Below are 16,708 nucleotides of genomic sequence, written 5' to 3'. Positions count from 1 at the left end.
ATCATCAAATATTGTCTTCCTTTCTTCGTTTTTCTTTATTAATTAAACCTTTTTATTATTAAGACGGGAGGATTTTAAAATACTGTATATAAAAAAAAAGAATTTCAATAAAAGGTCGTCTATAAGTAAATTTAAAGAAAATAAATACCTACATTATCATACTTATTACATTCAGCATATATAGGTTTATTTTACTCGTCCTCACAAGTACTACAAATTGGTGACCCCTAACAGAAAAAAACAATTCCTTCTGACGACAATACCATCGGACCCTTCAAAGCTTCTGCTTTTTGTCCTCAGGACCCAAGGGTGTGGTTCGACATACTGGATATCAATTACAAGGTCAATCACATATGTGAGAGCGTGTGAAAGTTCTCAAATGCCACTGGTCTATTGCCATCAGAGATTCTTGCCAAAGTTTTTGGATGTCATCTCCAGACTAAAAATACCCTGAAACGCCATATCAATCGTTAAAGGATGCAGTCCTGGAGTGTTGTTAGTCCACTCTCACGGCCTGGTTCCATGTGTTCCTCTCCAAGGAAGAATTGGTGGATGAAAAAACCAAGCAGCCTCCTTGGAATGATGAATAAACTGCTGGAGTACAAGTACAACTCCTTCGATACCCAGCTATTCCGCCAACTCTATTAACAGTGCCTTCCTCAATTTATACAAATGGGACTCTTCACTGTCAAGGATAAATTGTAATTGGAGGAGTTAGTAAAATTAGCTAACGAGTTATTGTCATCAAACACCAGGGAGAAAACATACTCTATCGTATAGCCTCCAACTCAGCCCCAAACAAAGTTATAGATCAGATGAATCTCGTCGCAAACACGGCCCTTCGGTTTAACTCCATTGAAGACAGCATTAATAAGGGTGAGTATAATATGTTTAAAGTGCGTTCCCGTTCTCGCTCCTACTCTTGCTCACGTTTTAGATCACTGAGAAGAAAGCCAGCCCTCTGTAATTACCATCATCATTATTGGGTTAAGGATTGCAAATGCAATCAACCGTGCAACTTCAAGGTCAATCAAGATTTAAATTCCAACGGCAAACAGTAACTCCATCTTCTGTTTACCAATTTAAAAGAACATGACTTCTACACATGAGGGACCCTTTATCAAAGATGATGTTCCTGATCAACACAGGGTTTCTGTTTGCATCGTTCCAGCCAGTCATATTTACTGCTCACTCCCGCCAACCAACTACCTCTTCCCGGCCAACAATAACAAAATAATAGTACATACGACAACTACTCTCAAACTAAGCCTTGGGCCAAGATGCAAATTGACTTCCTTTCTCATCTTAGTCTTCTTGTGATCTCAAGCATCAAAAGACTCCATGACTCCTCCACCCATCTCTCTGTCCCTGGCACTCTCAAACTTGGACAATCTACTGGTATATCTTCAGTTCAACCTCTCAACCGCTTTGCCGACGTAATCAAGAAATTAACTTCCCTCTCTCAGCAGCACTCTACGGCAAGACCACTGACCACGGTGGTTCACAACATCATTACTGCAGTCCACCCAAACCAGGCAAAGGCCCGGCGTCTTGGTCTTGAGTGTTATTGTAAAGTCAATAAATAATTCAAAAATCTCCTGCAACAAGGGAATAATACGTCCTATATCTAGTTGTTGGTCCCCATTCCAAACGTCAAATAGTTCGCGGCACAAACCTTCCAAACATTTATTGACCTGATACTCTACTGCCTTCCCTTCGTGTATGCATATATAGACGACTTACTTATAACCAGACCCGATGAAGGAACCCACAAAATACACCTTCGAGCTCTATTCACTCGAATGGAATCAAAATCTGAACTTGGCTACTCCTCAGTTAATTTTTTGGGACACCACGTCACTGCTGCCAGTATATCTCTTCTTCGAAGCAAATGTAAAGCAATACTCCACTTCCCAAGCCAATAACACAACGGCAACTCAAACAATTACTTGGTATGGTGAATTATTATAATCGGTTCATTTCAAGCTTTTTTGTTTTTAAATCCACTTTACACGATGATCAAGCCCAGCAAACGAGGACAACGAGTTCTAACTTGGAATGCTGAAGCCAACGCAGAGTTTGAGGCAGCTAAAGTTGTTTTGAACAACGTCTCAAGCCTCTGTGTCCTCTCAATGACGCTCTAGAGTCCGTATCCACAAATGCCTCTGCCGATGGCATGGGAACCGTCCTTCAAAAGTATGATGGTATTTCTTGGAATCCCTTCGCGTTTTTTTATAAAAAGATGTGCTTATGACCGTGAGCTTATTTGAATCTTCTGGGCAATCAAAATTTTCACTATTTAGTAGAAGGCCAACTTTCCATGTCCTCACCAACCACAAGGCCCTCACCATGGCCTTTCGTAAGAACAAGTTCACTTGTTCACCGATGCAGCCAGGACACCTCGATTTCATTGCCTATTTTACCCCGGACCTGTGCCAAATCAAAGGGGAAGATAATCTCCCAGTCAATGTCCTCTCTAGAAATGATCACTTTATCTCTGGGACCGTGTCATCAACTATGCCACCATTGCCGACACCCAAGCTTCTTGAACGGAGCTTCAAGAGATGTAAACAAACCCAACATTAAAAAAACAAAAGATAATTTTTCCTGGCACTAACATCTTTCTTTTCGCTGACGTTCTCTCCAGTCCTCATATGCCTTACATTCCTCAAAGATTCCAGCATCAAATCTTCGTTCAATTACATGGACTCTCACACCATAGTATTCGAGTTTCACAGAATCGGATGATATCAAGATTATATGGCCTAGTTTGAATAAAGATGTGCGACAATTGCCCCGAACCCGTATCAAATGCCACACTGCTAAGGTCACACACCATACGCTCTTGACTCCTCCAAGCCTTTACGCCAATCAGTACCAGAATCCAATATGTACGCATCGATATAGTTGGACCTCTACCACTCTCCCATTGGTTCAAATACCTCATTACATGTGGGGATCGTTTTTCACGATTGCTTGAAGCTTTGCCACTAGCTGACATCACTTCAGAGACTATCGCTCTGGTATTCCTCTCAGGCTGGATCTTGCACTTCGGAGCACTACTTTATATCACCAGTGATCGGGAAAGTCCATTTGAATCTCTATTATGGATCAAGTTGACTTGCCATCAAGTGATATCGAACGGCAAGCTATCATCCCTGTGCAAATGATATGATGGAGCGCTTTTGCTACCAGCTGAAGGCTGCTCTCTAATCTCATAATGACTCCGAAGCTACTTGGGGCTCGTCTCTGCCTCTCATCATTCCTGGCATTCAATCGGCACTCAAAGAGGACTTGGGATTTTCCTCAGCTGAAATTGTACTTGCAACAACCTTAAAATTACCCAATGAATTCATATCCACCTCCATGACAACGGACCCCTGCTCTCATCGAAACATTACAATGAAACTTAAAGAGGGCAGGTCTTAACTTAAGCCAGTGCCTCTGAAAGAAACCCTATAAAAAACCTTCGTCAGTCAAGATTTAATGGAGTGTACCCATGTATTTGTCCGAAATGATACCGTGAAGAAATCTTTGCTTCCTCCTTATGAGGGACCTTTCCCGATTGCGCAATGCACCAGAAAAACGATTACTATAACGCGTAATGGCAATCCTGACTCGGTTCCCATAAACAGAGTTAAGTCTGCTTATATTTTGAATTTTACAGACGATGTTGAAGTCCCTATAGCAAAGAAAAAGACATCAATGAAAGTATCATTCCTCCACCCTCTCGTCACAGGGGGGAAGTGATATAGCGAACAAGCTCCATCATCAAATATTGTCTTCCTCCCTTCCTTTTTCTTTATTAATTAAACCCTTTTATCATTAAGACGGGAAGATTTTAAATTAAAGTACTGTATATATAATGAAGTACTGTAGATATAAAAATAATTACTATAAAATGTCGAACATAAACATAAATGCAAACAATGCCTTTTGACGACAAAACAAGATCGACTCACACTTCCTCCACCACTGGAAGAAAACAGTGCCTGCTAACGACGAAACCTGCTGGAACCAAAAAGATCCCCTTTGGACTTAAGAATGCTACAAAAACCTTTCCAATATTCATCGAGAAGATACTCCGCGACCACCACTTTGTGTACACATACATTGAGAACCTGCTTATTGCTAGCCTTGATGAGTGGACCCACGAAAAACACGTCGCCTACAAAGCCGACAACACTTTGCCCACAATGCAGACAACACATCATCCACAAAGAAAACAATTCAAGTTCATATTTTAAATTTTACCAAACGATGTTGAAATCCCTATAGCAAAGAAAAAAATCATCTGGTTCCTCAACACTCTCGTCAATGGGATGAAGCGATGTAGCGAACAAGCTCCATCACCAAATGTCGTCTTCCTCCCTTTGTTTTACAATTATTGATAAAAGCTTTTTTTTTATTAAGATGTGACGATTTTTAAGTACTGTATATATCAAAAGAATGACTATAAAAGGTCCTATATAAATAAATTTAAACAAAATAAATAATTACATTAACAAACTTATTACATTCAGCATTTATTGGTTTATTATACTCGTCCTCACACGTACAACCATTGCACTTGAGCCTTTTCTTATAAGTTTCTAGCGTGATATGCCTACGCAAAGTCTTTCAAATTATATTTTATTGGAGTAAAAACAGAGAAATTTCGACTTTTTTGAGATATTAGGACGATGAACACTTTGATGGATCATTGAAAGTATGTGGAAGAAATTATGAATTTGTAGTGTATAGAGTATTTCTGAAAAGGTTGAGGCGGAGTCGATTTCTTGTATCTACCATGCATAATTACAAACAATTTTTTTCCAGAATTCCATGTACGCAAGACAAAGTTTAATAATCCCTCTTTTTCAGTCTCTTCCAGTATTTCTCTTCATCATAACATCGATGAATGAGTAATGAGGGAATTCTCGAAGTAATGTAATTATAATTATTTTAATGTTTAGTTTTCAGTCTGCCATTATGACTCATGCTCAAAACCTAATTATTTTTTACTTAATATGAAGTTTTAATACATTACATCATTAAGTTTATCTAAATTGTGCTATGAACTCCTTCTCACCCTACACAACTAATATATTATTTGTGTTGGAAAAATTTCCGGCCACACTCCTAATACATCATTTGTTAACTATTAAGTTATCCCAGATATATTTTTCATTTCAGTATTGGTTTATTCTGTTATAAAAAAGTATGACAGAACTGGATCTTATTTGTGCCCTCGAATATCACAAAACTAATTTTACGTCAAAAGAAACTACAGTAATATATATTTACAAGTAACTTTGTTATCTTGAGAGGTTCTGTAGGGTGTTTATAACTGTCTGAGAAAAAAACAAAAAACATTCACTTCATGGGTGTTGAACACTAAAAAAGGCTTGCTGTGATCGAACTTCATTATGAAGGACTCTCTTCCCCTAACATAATCAGAATCCTGATGTTCTATCTACACAATGATCAAGACGTATACTAACACAGGTATGTCCAGAAGGTCCAAACACAATCCCAAGAGGGTCAGAAAGAGGCCCACCAAGTTCCTAGCTGGGCTCAAGATGTCCATCAAAGCTGACCAAGCAAATCGAAGTCCATCCATGCCAAAACCACTCGATGCACTGCAATATCATCTCCAGAGACATCAATGAGAACTTAGGATTGAAGATTACCCTCTTAAAAAATTCAATAAAGCTCACCAGAGAGACTAGGTGCAATATTTCCGGAGTTAGTATACTCGTACGCCTTACGTTGTTACGGGGGTAATTAAGAAAAATAGGCTAGTGTATTCTTAATTTCATTTAACTATTCAATGTGAAACTTTTTATTAATATGAACTAATTACGAGTCATTTTTATTTACTTGTCGACACAGCTATAATTATATAAGATGAAGCATGCTAAAATTTCTGTAATTCTAAATTTACTAATAGGTCTTATATTATATATGATGGAATATATCTTATAATGGAGTTAAAAGCTAATAAGGATTATTTATTCTTCTTATCAGGGTAGGGGGAGAAAAAAGGTCACTAAAAGACAAAAAAAAAAAGAAGACACGTATGCTACATAATTTAAAGTAATACAAGTAACAATCTGGTGTCTAATTTCAGTTCTTATGTCTCTTAAATCCATATATATACTACATTAATCATTTTTTAAAGTGATTCATTGAGATGATCTTATTCTAAAAATTTGTTTTATCAAACCAAGAGGACATTATTTTGCATATATTTAAGGTCAACAGCTATTGTCAAGGTCAAAAATACTTCTTTTTAGTTATCAAATGATTTAACATGGGCATACATCAAACAAGTGGTATACAAATTGTAATCCAAGAAAGCAAGGGTCTTCTAGACAACTTTTGATCAAATTTATCATAAAAAGAAGCCCACAACTCAGAGCTAGATTGAGTTCCAGACCCTGAAATTTCATTTTTTAATTTCCCCATCAAAGTTTATTTGACATACTAATTTTATTCATACCAAATAAAAGATAAAAACAAGTCTAAATTTTGGATGGAATGGCCACATACCTCGAAAAGATAAAGTAATTATTTACTGTAGTTTCTGGAACGATAAATATTAATTTACATTTGTGTTCTGTATTTGATGACCAAATATTAAATGTCCAAACTGGTCATAGCTTAATCTAAAACTAACTGGTTATCATTTCATAAAAAAATGAATAAACCTATCACTTCTACAAAAATGAGCCTATTAAATTTTGTTTTTAGTATCTGAAGGATCGATGGTCCATAATACTATATGCGTATAATCTTGGTTATTACGAGAGTCGTTAAGAAGGAAATGCGTGTGTATTCCTTAGTTTATTAGTAGTTATGGGATTATTATAATTCAAATTTTAGTAAATATTTAAAATCAAACTGTATAAATATAATTTTATCGTTCATCTACAATTAAAATGCAAATAAATAAAGTTGTTCGTTTATCTTCCCATTCCATAACTAACATAAAACTCTACTGAATTAGAATTTTGTGGCATTTTAATTATGTTAATACTTGGCAAATTAATCTGTTTTATAAAACTAGCAAAAGGTTAACCCATGTAGTTTGAGGAAAGAGGGATTGGGTTGTCAGACTAACAATAGTCAATACAATTTTCTCAATGTTTAGACACCTTCAGTGAGATCAAGCGTAAGGATTTATAATATTTTCTATCTGAGAAGTCTTTCATTTATTTCTGTCAAAAATGGTTAATTCGAAATTCACTAAGAAGATTACAAAAACTGTTTTTTTCTTATTTTACAAAAATAAGTAGATCATTACATTTATTGTCATTGTATAGAGAAACACAACCCTACCAAGACTTTTTTTAAATAATTACAGATAAAAATGTCGTCAAAAAAATAAGCCTTGATAACTGGTTCATTTTTGCAAATATTGCTAAAATTATTCAATAAAATATATTTTCCAGAAATTGAAAATAATTGTTTTCATGTTAGAATTTTTAAAATTTATGTACATAATGCATCGTTTTGTTACATTTTTTTTAAATATTAAAATTGACATTTGATGAAAAAAATTGAAAAATTAATCAAAAAATGATGGATATTTCAGTTAAACATCAATGTTATGTGTCAAATTTATTTGCAAACAAATTTTCAGACAAATTTCTAAAAAAATTATTTTTAACACAAATCGAATATTCCATTGGGATTGAATTTTTTTACACCGGAAAAAAAACCAAACTGCAAATTTTCAACTTTTTTTTTTGCTCATAACTTTTTTGATTTTAAATAGAACTTACTTATTCGTACAGTTGTTTTTTGAGACGCGTGCTAATTTTATGATTTATAAATTAACCCCTTAACTATTATCCTTCATTTCCAAAAAAACAATTTTGGTGTTTTGGTTATAGAATATACACAATTTTTATGATCTCCCAAAAAATTGACCTCCATCGGAGCCTTACCAAGTTTAAATGAGACACGCATGCAAAGTTTCATCTTCCTAGGAGCAAATTTGTCAGCACCCACAAAGGACATACACACAAACTCTATCAATAATCAAATTAAAAAAGAAAAAAAAAAATGAAATCACATGAAAAAATTTGGTCTCAAAACTCAGACTTCTCGAAATCTTTAATTCATCAAGTTTTGACAATTTGTTTTTTATTGTTTAAATACCTTAAAATTACTTTAAAATTTATTTGAAGGCTTTAACTTTGTATATACCACTTTTTATCAATACATACATCAGGAAATCTTTTGGACAACAAATGTAATTATTCAAAAATTAGTCCAGATTTTTGACTACATATAATATGTATAAAGAGGAGTTTTGATTTATAAATTAAACATTACATTTGGGAATATACAAGTTTGTAAAAGTATACAAGTATTTGTTATGTAGAAGAATACACATTTTTGTTATAGACTTGCCAATTATTAATTACTTTTATATATATATCGACTGTCAATATTTACGAAAGTTTTTCTGAATGTTTGGTTTCAGTCATTAATAATGTAGGATTGTTTAATTAATGTAAAATTAATGTGTTGTTTGTTTTTGTAAAGAACTGTCTGCAAGGGATGATAAATTATTTACCAAAATAATCTTATTAATTGCAAAAGATATATAATTTTTTTTTTGCAAGTTTTGTTAGCACAACACTCTCAAAACATTATTAGTTTCATTTCAAAATGAATATTGTATAAGCAAACACTAAACTGTCTAATTTTTTTAATTATCCCTCGCTGTCCATTTTAGACGTTTATACAAAATAAATCTGATACTGTAGGTAAAAAATTGTCATTTTTAAATTTTTGTATTTAGCTTAACACTAAATAATGTTGTACATATAGTTTTTAATAACTTAAAGAGCCTAAATTGTATTCAATGATTTTCAATGATCGTTTTATTAACGATAATGTTCCTCCTCTATCAACTATTACTTCAATAATGGTTAATTTTTTATGTTATCTTTTGTACATGGAAACTGAAAATCATTGGACATCTTATACATCATACCCAAAAAGAGCCAATTTCGTCTAAATAATCTTACTGATTATTTACTTATCTTAAAATGGCATGTACTATGAAATAAATGACCTGAGAGAATAAGTTTTTTGTAATGGGGTATGACCGTTGTTTATTCGATGTAAACAAAGCAACAGAAAGCGGTTTGTCTTGTAGAAAATAAAACAACTGCCCGTATGATGTTATTTAATATAAAATATACTTATGTTTTTCATATAGCAGGGTGTGCTACCATGGTAAAGACTGTTATACCACTAAGCAGATAATTTTGTTTGTTTGCTTATGACCAATTGTCTCCAGCAGAAAGGTATAGGAAACAAAAATTAACCCAAATATGGGATATTTAAAATGTATAAAGTATGAAGCCGTTGGTTAATAACGAACTTTGAGTGCCTGTGCAGGTAGGAATTTTTTTTTTTGTAGCCATCGATCGATGAATCTTGTATTATACAGAAAGGCCTAGTGTCTTTGTTGAAATCTACCCCAGATGAAACAATATAAAGATTGCAAACTTGTTTAACTAGGATATGTCCTTTGTCGGAGAGTCAGGAATTAACATGAAAAGTCTGAAGGTGATTATGATTCCACTTTATAGCACCCTGCGAAGAAAACATTGATCTGACCATGAGTCTTTTTTTTGTTGGACCCAGTATAGAGTCTCCAAGCTCACCATGCCTCAGCCCCATGAACTGATTTGAGTAGTGTGCAGTTGAGTAGCACTCAAATAGATCCTCCTGCAATACAAAATCCGAGTTAATGTCTGGGATTCGAGAGGAATTTTGGAATGCCCCAAAAAAGGCTGCCATGAAGACCCCTCTGCAATACTGAGTTGAGACCATTACTGATGGCAAGTGTGATTATGTTGAAAAATAATAATATTTATTTATTCATCTTTCATTTGGCGTTGGTTTTTAGTCTTGGAGAAAATTCATAAAAAGTAGTTTTGGTTGTTAAATAGATGTCACACTCTGTATAAACATTTTCAATTTGTGAGACTTATAAATTTTTATAGTAGTCATTTTTTGATCAATTATTCATGTGTTAAACTCAGATCCTCTGGGAAATGTTGTATTTATCAACACTTTATCAAAATAAATAAATATTCATTTTACAAATGTATACATATTTATTTTTGTGTGTTTTCATATGTGAATAAATAAAGATAAAGTTTAAAGATAAGAGAAACAAGACTTTATGAGGGTTTGTTTATACAAAAACTTTGTGATAGACAAACTTAGAAAACTATTCAATAAATTCGAGAATTGCAACAAAATTAAGAGATTTCAATAGAAGTCTACAGAGGTTAATAAGTCACTTATATTTTTTGTTGTAAATTGTCCCATAACAGTTCCTAATTAATAATTATTTATAATAGAAAAATAGAATAAGCTTTTCAGATAATAATATAGAGAAAAAGAAAGGAACATATAAAGTCTATAATTATATTCCAATTGTTTTCCATTGACAAAAGAATAAGAATAATGACGGAAACTTGATAATTGAACATTTTTTTTTAGAATAGGAGATGAGGCAGAGTTGACTTAAGAAAGAATTTCAATGAAGGAACTGTAAATGGAGGCTGAGAAATCACTTTGTCCTTTACTGATAAATTGAGCCAATTATTTCGTCTTTTGATGGAACTTTTTAGTTTTTATAGAAGTATACGATGATTCCGTAGAAGATCTAGAGAAATTTATGTATGTTTAGAGACAATGATTAGCGAGGACAAAAGTCCCCATCATAGACCTTGACGTGAAGTGAATGGATAAAGATCCATTTATCTGAATGCATCATACGAAATATCCAATAAAACGAACATGAGTGAAATGAAGTTCCAACTTAGGCGGAGTAGAATAAAAATAAAAGGACTGTGGTCATAAATAATTTACCAGAAAGATTTTTCTCATTAAAGCTGACTCAATTCTGTGTCTCTTCTATCCTTCTTTCTTGTATTCCTCACTTAAGATGATCCCACTTTTTATTATTTCATACACCTTTGCTTATCCCCATTCAGTGTATCAGAATATTTCTCTTCTGGAGACTTGTTTACAAATAAATTAGCATCTTACACAATTTAATATCTTATGAGTCGCAAATCATTTATATTCAAGTCTGACTCGAGTCACAAGTCGTTACATTTATATTTGAGTTTGACTCAAGTCCAAGTCATCTGACATGAGTTCACATCTCTGTTATGGACTGTCTCGGCAATTCTAAGACCATCAATTAAATATTGAGGAGTTCTTAGAGTATGGCCCAAGTGTTTGATATATGGTAAAGTCAAATTATCCTAAGTCAGCCATGATGATGGTAGTAATTAAAAGTTATTGAAAAGCCATCCATCAACCCTGGTAAAATGCAAAATGTATATCATCATATACACAAATATTTTGGCCTACAATGTTTTTCCTATTCTTAACAGCTTATTTTGGATTGGGAGTTGGACAAAGACTAAATATGAGGCATCAAATACAACTCAATCATACTTCAAAATAAAATTAGAGCCATTTGGAATTGAGTCATAGGAACTTTGCCTCTCTCATAAATAAAACCAAATCATTGACTACTATGTGTTATGCGCCATTCAGAAAAAGACCTACCACCGAAAACTCAACAGCTTAAAGACCCTTATGTTATAACACTATAGGTACTCTATAGTTATTTACAAGATAATAAACATAAAATATAAAACACCAATATTAAATTTAAGGCACGAAGCAATCAGGATCTTTTAGTATTATAAACATAATATTAAAATTTATTTTTTATCACAAAGTTTCGTATTCCATACATTTTATCAAGAAAATTCATGTACTGTCGGCAGGCCAGTTGAACTTAGGTCGAGGGCCTGATATGAGCCACGGCCCTTATTTTGGTGAGCCCTAGCCTAGAATGTAGTACTTTTTGGATGAGGTTTATCTATACACATCTATCTAAAGTTGCATTTATTTCTTTTTGTTTTATATAATGTATTTACCGTATATGATTTTTAGCTATTCACGCAAATTGTTAAAAATGAGTCATCAACTCCTATTTGATAGCATAGAGTAGTAACAGTTGATTTAAATGCCTGCAAAATTTTATTCATTTTGCATACCGAGTCTATACATACGTATAAACACTTTTCTTTATCTTTTTTTAACATGACGCACCCGCTCGATTGTGTTGTTATTTCTTTGATCAAGTATCTATGTAGTCCTAAGATACACTCAAAAATAACTTAACATAACATATTGAAATACCCTAATTTCCTAATTAAAACATTCTTTTGAAATGAAGGAAGGAAAAGTTGATGTTAAAATAAATAATTAAAGAGTGTAAAATAAAAAAGTCCAATATACATAAATTAACGAGTATTCGCAGTATAGCCCTAATCCCCCTGCACATACAGACAAACTTTGCTTTTCTAATAAAGATACAACAATTATGTGAAGTTGGTTTAAAAAATATATTTTATTCTGGTTCGTGCACTGGAATTAAAACACACTTTGACATCATCCAAATTCTGTTTGGGTGCATCACAGCCGAGTTGTTCTTACTTATACAAGAAATTAAGTAAGTTAAATTATTTTACCGTAAGAAGAATAAATCCTATGGTGCAAATTATTCCAGATGGCCCAAAAAGCAAAATACATTGGCAATACAACTATATAGGGTTAAAAAAATACATGTAGCCCAATCCAGGGACACCTTATGTTTGTACTCCAAAATAATCAGGGCTATCAAATGCATAGGTTTTTACTCGTCTAATTGGGTCCAGGCTCACCTCTTGAAATCTGTCATGAAGAAGATAAGGTGGGAGAGCTGCAGGATGATCTTGAAAAGCTTGAAGTCGATGACAACACCTAGTCTCAAATTTTTCTCAAATGATTTTTTGAGTGTTGATCTATCCAGCAATTGACAAAATCACTGTTGGGTGGCCAACAAGAAGGCAGATGTCCCATCCACGTTCTGGACAAAAAAATCCTGGCTCTAACATGGTCTTAGGCATCATTAACAGCGATTTCGATACCATGATCAACTTCATTAATCAAGTGGAGAGAGTAAACACTTATGTCTACTTGGAGTTACTGAGGTCGGTTGTACCTCCTTTGATGGACGAGAAGGCAAAAAGAATGCCTTAACTATTCCTCTAGGATTCTGCATTTGTTCATGAGTCCAAGAAGGCGAAAACATGGCTGAAGAATAATATGGAAGACTTTTCGGACACCCAGACATTACCCTTCAACCCTCTTGACCTGAACCTCTTGAACTTTCATGAGTAGGGAGAGTTAGAGAAATAAGACTGTGCCATCTTACACGACAGCGTGAAGTACCTCAAGGCGGCCATCAAGTATGTGGCTGCAATGTTCCTCTCTGGCGATAACATCAAAGCCTTCCGAACATTCTGAAATTGCAGCAGTGATTGAGGCTAATGGAGGTCATACTGAAAATTAATATGCAATTATCATCATTGCTTCTTGACATCGGTCATGAAGAAGATAAGATTGTAGAGTTTCAGGAAGATCTTGAATAGGAAATAGTCTAACCATTTTTCCTTATTCTCTGTTTGAAGGAAAAGTAAAGACTAGAGAGAGTGATGAAACAATAAGGATAGCAGCCACAAAGTAGGTATGTGACAAAATTACTTTAAATTCGAATGCTCATCTATTTTAATGAGGTTACCACCATCATTACCACACCTACCTATTTACATAATGCATTAAAACATACAGTCGGTAGTAAAAAAATAGCTTTGTTAACAACAAGTAATGAAACTAATATATTTTGATAATATGTAATAGGAAGAGTTTACCTATTCCCAAGCAATAACACATAAAGAGATTGTACATGCTCTACATATATGCCTTAAAAGGTAATATACTGACATTAAATGTATGTACCTTGACTGAACAACTAACTACTTCCTTCAAAGTTATTGAAAATCATCGAAAACAATGCAAGATTTGAATACAAATAAGCTCAAAACAAAGATCCATTTTAATGAACAGAATAATTTACAATCAATTATTTATTAGTGTTGAGACTCACTCCGAGACCGATTTTTTCTGGTTTGGTCTTTAGTGATTTGAGATGCATCGATTTACATAGATCTTTAAATCTTACGGATCTAAACCGACTTTTTATTGAAAGTGACCTTTTTTAAGAACAAAACTATTCGGTCAACCAAAAATTATAACAACCATAGACCCGTTTATAATTTTCCTAATGAAGACCAACATAAGCAAAATTGTATTTACTGATAATCTCACAAGTTTCAATGTAGCTTAAAGGGAGTCCCTATTTTTCTCAATAATTCGTCTTGAATTGTTTAATAATACCTCTAAGTGTTGGATCAATTTCCAAAATATTAATCCATCAGGCCCAATATTCTATTTAAAACATCTTCTAAATTTGATGTATTCGAGTATAGATTAATCTCATCTTCAGTTGTTTCTACATTTTAATTGAGTAATCTCTTTACAATTTCGTTGTTATATTTTTAGGAGGATATTTTTCAAAAAGATATAAATATCTGCAAGATGTACCTAGTAATACGAATTAAACAAATAAGTTTACACTATACTAATAAAGACAAAATTGCACCACTATTCTTCGGTTTGTAAAGAACTATAGACTGGGTACCCAAAATTTGCAAAAAAAAAAAATACTATTTCATCTCTCTTATTTTTAATAACCACGCAACAAAATGATGGCTGAAACAAAAATATACAAGTCACGTGTGCAATCTCTTTTGTGCCAGTGTACAAAGTGCCATTGGCATTTCCATACGGACTACCGAGAATATTCAAATGTCCATTACAATTCCATACAGCCAAGAAGAACCACATCCTTTGCAGCAACAATATGGATGACTTATGGCCTTCACGTAACATGTAGCCCTTTTCCCACTCTGACATCCATTCTCGGACTTTGCAGTTTGGGGCGTCTCGGAGGAAATATCTGCCGCACCTCTTATGCAAATTTGAATTCGCATGAAGCTGCTATCATAAAATGTGGTACGCCATTGAGACGGCATTTATCGTCAAGAGCTGCCAATCTGTTCACCTTTGCGTTGAGGTTTTTACTGCTTGTGAGGGAGGAAATATTGATTACAATTTTTAGGTAAACATATCATAAATTGCTTTGAGTTGTCTTATATTAATTCTATAAAAAAAACAATATTTCGTAATTTAGTCGCCCTACTGCATGTATCAGTTCACCACTCTGTACTAAAAAGTAAACAACTTTCATACCCTACTTGCCACCAATCACACTATCGTTTTTTCTACTTTGTTTATTTTGTAAGAAATAACCGTTCTCTATGGCGTGGTAAATCAAAGATCTCCAAAATACAAATATCGCCCAATGTTTTTAATTTAGCCTACGACAGCTAAGGGATTATAAAATGAATTTTAAGGAGGAAAGCTTAATACCAGGAAAAATAAAACAGTTTTGTCCCTAGGAACTTAAATTAAATTAATTTAGGAAGCCCTGAATAGTTTTAAGCTATAGTATAGTTTTTGGAATAACTTTCTATTATGAAAATACATATTTTCTAGAAAATTACTTATAATATTGGATTAATAGTTGACTGTTTTGTTATTTTAGTAGTCTAACTGATTCAATTGTTCATGTTATACCTTATTAATTTATTTAAAAAAAGGTTTTTTTCACTAAATCCTCTAAAACTTGAATGCAATAGTTATAACCAGATGTGTGAACTTGAACTCTCGGGTTTGCTTTATTTTCATAGGAATCAAACTTGTCGCAATTTATTGAGAGTCTGGAGTTCCTCTTTTTGTTTCTTATTATTCACAAAACACTGGTGCAAAAGAATTTGTCAAAAAATCTACCATTACTCAAGACAAATAGCCTTACGGGATGGAATCATCAGTGTTGAAAATGGAACTAAACTCTGAGAAAAAACAGCATTTGACAACTTAAACAAAAATTCTTCCATGTATTTAACGGATATCCATGCCCTTGCGTACACATGAGTGTAAATGCCTCGTCTGACTGTGTGTAGAATGATTGTTATCTTCTATGAAATTGATTTTAGGTTACCAGAGGGCCTCCATGAAAGTCGATCTTCGGAACGCAATTATTTTCTTCAGAGCAAACTAGGATATACAAATACTTTAGTTTTCTTTTAAATATACTTATCAAGTATTTGTAAATATACATATTCAAAACGAAAATGTTTAGTTTTGAAGATAATGCTTACCTTCTATTTTTACGAAAATCAAAACTATAATACTTCAGTATCTATTAATAATATATGTTTAAATGTGAAGCACTTTGCAGTATATGAGAGTGTTTGTTCATCTTTTGATCGTTCTGTTCTTCAAAATTGATCGACAGATTGTAATATACATATACATTTTACAATACATATAGATATCTAACTGTTTGACTCGCCAAATTTGGGACTCAGGGCTTGATATTGATTTTCAAGTTGGACGGGGGACTCGGTCTTGAAGTTCAACTCGGACTCGGATTCGCCCTGAAATTTTGGCAAGTACACAGGTCTGGTTATATCTCAAATCCAATCCTAATAATTAATTACTGTTCCCATGGTAATTACTTTACTTGAATCATATGATTATATATCTTTAAGTCGTTATGTAAGGGAATTACGTATTAGGAGATTCCTACTCCTGGGAATTCTTACTAATCGAGGTACGTTAATGCATGGCTAGTTTCTTCAGTACAATTTAATACTAT

This window comes from Lepeophtheirus salmonis, chromosome 14 (assembly GCF_016086655.4).
Source record: "Lepeophtheirus salmonis chromosome 14, UVic_Lsal_1.4, whole genome shotgun sequence".
Classification (NCBI taxonomy): Eukaryota; Metazoa; Arthropoda; class Copepoda; order Siphonostomatoida; family Caligidae; genus Lepeophtheirus; species Lepeophtheirus salmonis.
The sequence above is the reverse complement of the archived record's forward strand: the minus strand, read 5'-3'. Positions refer to the sequence as shown.